General features: G+C 40.8%; 1 long non-coding RNA gene across 1 annotated transcript; it reads left to right on the plus strand.

The window, feature by feature from the left end:
• Positions 1 to 3,882, plus strand: LOC145895219 (uncharacterized). The gene is made up of 2 exons (XR_014401603.1): positions 1 to 288; positions 3,379 to 3,882. It is a non-coding gene; the product is annotated as an uncharacterized LOC145895219 (long non-coding RNA).
• The last annotated feature ends 899 nt before the right edge of the window (positions 3,883 to 4,781 follow it).

The raw sequence follows: 4,781 nt of genomic DNA on the forward strand, positions 1-4,781 counted from the left end.
TTTACCGTGCAGTTATATTGTTTGCAGAAGCCGATAGGGTGTGTATTCTACCACGGTCACTCGATTCGTCCCTGTTGACTTTGCCGAAAGCCTGAAGTCGCCTACTGAAAACAATCCGTTGCCCTCGACGCCACAAAATGAATACAAAGTATCTGGTGCTTCTGTTGGCCGTCGTGCTGCTCACCGCTGATTTGTTCTCCAACGACTTTGGAGCGGAAGCCAGGCGAAATCGCTTCCACCATTGCAAGTTCTGCGGAAAATGTCGGTACACACGTTTTAAGAGAGACGGTGAGTGAACATGGCCTTTTTAACTGTTTAATTCGTTTTCGCAAACCGCACTTCGTCGCGCAATGCTGCTGCGACAGAATTAACGTCAAAGGCAGCACATAGAGTGGTAATTTCGACCGCAAGAGCTAAAGGCGCTGCGAAAATATGTGTAGGATTTCCAACTCCTGGCCAATGAGTGCTGGATATTTGGACTGCGTTCAAATTGAACAACAATGAGCAGTTTGAAAAACACCAAAACGCAAATCAAATCAAATAATAAAATGAATGGTTTATTTTCCTCTCGCGAATTGATTTTTTTGATTGTTTTTACCAGCATTGAACTATGAAAGTATGTCTCGGTAAAAGTTAAGTTTTCCTTTGATTGGAATTCAATGAAAAAGTTGTTATATTTATCTAAAAAAATGCAGACGTTCGTCTGTGCCAACGAATTTCCTTCATCCATTCATCAATGTGCATCACTGAGGGCAAATTTTCGGGCACGCTAAAATAACAAAATGTACCGCTAATACTCATAGGGCAGGGGCTAATTAAACGCTTTCATGCGGGATTAGTTTGTCGGCGAAAGGGAAGGCTTTTAAGGGTGTTTTCTTCTGCCCCATTTTGTGTGGTCTTCACGTTCAGTCCGGTATCCTTCAACGTCCAACGTCGACACGAACGGAAAGCCTTAATTTTTTGAGCGGCTATTTTTGTAAATCGGAGACTACCGCAAAAATGCACTTATGAGTTGTTTGCGCAATCATGTCGACGGTTCATGCGGCTCTTGCAAAACATCCTGTTTTTGGTGGTGTCTCAAAATGTAAAATCTTAATTTGCACGACAGCGTTTTCTTGTACTTGTAAAGCTTACTTACGAAACCAAATTTAACTGAGTTTCTTGTGAAATGGTTGGTAATAATGTAACTCAGTGTATAACGCCAAACTAATTTGTGTTTTTGAGATTAAGAGAAAATAACTTGGCCAAAGCAGGCCTCGGCATATCACGACGTTCAACTGGTCCCTGAAGTGTGGTAATAATTTCTTCGTACGCATCAACCATCCGTATCACAAACCCTCGTTTATTGAGCACGCAATCCTTCTGAAAACGTTCGTGTAACAAGCCTAATAAAGCACAAGCGCTCACCCCAAACAGCAACAAACACGAACACACGTACATTGGTGACACGGGGGCGCAAGAAGGGATCCATAATATTTGTCCTTTTACAGTGTTCCTCATCACTGTGCACATCGTTGTCAGGTCGCCATCAGCGAATTCTTATTAACTTTGCGGTCAACGTGGGTTGCACGGCAGCCACAAGCAAATATTGCTTCCAGCCACATCCCGATTGACGGATGGGTTCCATCATCCTTGTGCAAACGCCACAGCTGTAAACATGTTAAAAGGCTTATGACGTTATAATTTGCGCAAATATTTTCAATTTGTCTTTGTGAACCCCGCTGGCTCGAAAACCACATCCGTGACACATACAACTTTAAAATGAAGCGCGATTAATGGAATCAACAATATAGTCATATATTACTTGCTGGTGCACTAATTTGATAAGAGACTGACTGTTAAACAACCTTAATCGCACGAGCTTTCGCGAGCTTGATCTCGCTTCATTAGGTGCTGCAAATGGCGTGACAAATAAAATGGAAGAAGGAAAAAACGCACTAAGAGGTGATCTCTGTTGGTCACGGCGCATTGAAGAAATTGAACAATATAATTGCTATTCCCTGCAGAACAATGTATTTTTTTCTTGTAGTAACATGTATTTGCAATAACTAATAACACAATACAATTACATTTCCTACAAAGAAAACTGCGGGCAAAAGTAGTTGACACCCTAAATATTTGTCTTCTTCTGGTGCAAAATATTAGTTATAGTCAGTGGTTGCATTGGAGAATTTGTACGATATTGGAATCTTTGTTGAATCTTTTTTGTAAGTCAGGATGATTACACTATTATAGAAACGCTGATGTACAACGATATAATTACAATATGGCTTATGAAAATAAGCACATGGGACCCTGGTTGTACTGGTTCCATATTTTTCTGTCGGAACGGTTTTATATCATTTTCATGGCACAACTGGTTGTTGATTCGATTGCCTGCAACATGTATATAAATTTGTAATGCGCTCTGGCGTTGAAAACACAAGGTCGGTTTTGTTGCTTTTTCTATTGTTAGTTAAGCGAGCTTTTAATACACTTTGCGCGCCGCGGGCTGCAGAGTTGGTAACACAGAACGCCATCGGCGGTGTTTGAAACACAAACATACGGCTTCATTACCTGCCAATATTGCTGGTTCACCTTTGCTTTAAAAGACGCAGGAACGAAAAAGTCAGCATGTCAAATAGGTTGTACATGCAATGGAGCTGACTCGCGAAAAAATGGAAACGGTATAAGGCACTTACTGTAAGCCCTCGTGACCTATCGAGTGGGGTGATTGACTTCTATTGAAGACATTCATTATCGCATCACGGCCGACGTGTAGGAAATGATCACACATACTTCACAGGGCAATTTTTATGAATCCTTATGCACGTTAACTGGGTGATAATTATCCTTTGCTAGGAAGGCCGGTTGGTAACCATGTGCGGTTTGTTGGTATTTCGAATGCCGGTAAAACGGAAATTAACCTTCGTTGTCGGGTGTAATTTGCAGCAGAATTCATAAACTAGGGTAATAATTTTTTTGCTACAACCGACAATCGGATTTTTAGCAAAAGGCAAAGTACATCTGTGAGGAATTCTTTTTGCGTTCACACGGAAATAATCATTTTCTCACAAGCGTCGGTTGAACGTTTTGTGCATAACAATGTTAAAGCATAACAATGAAGTGGGTGTGACGACCAAGGAATTATAAATATACATGATTATTCAAATCTACATGATACCACATCCACCGCTTGCAAGTGGTGAAGAAAAATTATAGCTGGTACTCTAAGCAAACAGACTGCGCAGTGAAATTTCTTGATAAGAACATTGCTCTGCTTGCTACATATTGAATATTGTCCGAAATTGCCACCAGATTTAAATGTCAAAAGATACGCATCATTTGCGCCGAGACATTTTGAAAATCGAAATTTACTTAACTTTTTTTGTTTTACAGCTCGCGAATTGCTTCTGGCTCGAATCTGTCGCCACTGCAAGAACTACTGCACCAAGTCGTCGTGGTCCTTTTTTCTCTCCTAATCCCATAAACTTTGATAATCTTTTATTTCACGATTATATTTTGTTGCACTGGTAAACCGAAGATTAACGATACTGGTCATATTACACAAGGTGTCATTCATAAAATCTGATTCCGTTTCACGACATACGCGACTTCTTTCAAAAACGTTGTAAAGAATGTAAATATATTTGCCAGTGCGTGTGCTTCATTAATTGAACGTAAAGATAACGCTTATTCGTGCAAGTGTACTTATGTCATTTTTATCAACACCCCTGTAACGCTGGTTCGTTCATGTCAGCAACTGTTAAAACAGCACAAATCTCCTTTCCTGACCTTAACTTTGTTCTCTTTATGTATGGAGTTAGTGTCCTCAACAGCAAAGCACTGTTGGGAAAATTTGCTTGCAAGTTACATCACATGTCAATAAACGCGTCTTTGCATCGCCGGGTTAAGTGTCCCTACAAGGTCGGTGATAAAAATGCATTGAGTTTCAAGTAGATGCGGTTCCTTGGCCGGTGGTCCAAATAACATTTAGACGAGGCGCCGTGCTTATCAGAGTCATCAGCGGTAAAAGAAGCTCGAGCAAGCATGCTGAAAGTCTGCTCTTAAACCAACTTGTCTCGCGTTTGTATGATATGCAGCGTATATCGCATGACCTGCGGTTGTATGACCCACGCTCGTAATGCATAACTGAGGTCAATATACGGCGGACTCCAAATATAGCCAAAATCTTCGACGTCATATTGTTCTGACTCGGTTTCGTTGCATCAGTTCTGCCGATCACCACATTTTTTGATCACACTGGGCTTTGAACCCAGGTCATCCTGGCCACTAATCCAGACCAGATTTTCTTCTTGGTAAATGGGTTTCTTTTTACCACAACGGGATTAGAACCCGGGATGTCCTGGTCACGAATCCCGATCAGGTTTTCTTCTTGGTAAATGGGTCGGTATTTTATTTTTTTTACCACAACGGGATTTGAACCCGGGATGTCCTGGCCACGAATTCCGATCAGGTTTTCTATTGCTATGTGGGTTGAGCGCTTGACCGATGTTGCCAATCACGCACCCATGGGTTGATATTTCGAACGCTTAATACTCTTCTCGAAGACTCTATACTGACACCTTGAGACCTTTTTTATTTAATTTTCTTCCAGAGAAACTTAGTTCTTTTAAACGCAAAAAAGGGCCAACATGATAACTTCATTCCAATTTTAAATTTTTTTTAAATCCTGTATGTAAACGTTAGACTGTAAAGTAGGGTAAGTTACAAATAAACATGTATCATTAATGTTTGGTGCCTTGCAGTCACGAAGCTTCTCTAACCCACAGAGCAAGTCT

The sequence above is a fragment of the Ascidia mentula genome, chromosome 3 (assembly GCF_947561715.1).
Source record: "Ascidia mentula chromosome 3, kaAscMent1.1, whole genome shotgun sequence".
Taxonomy (NCBI): Eukaryota; Metazoa; Chordata; class Ascidiacea; order Phlebobranchia; family Ascidiidae; genus Ascidia; species Ascidia mentula.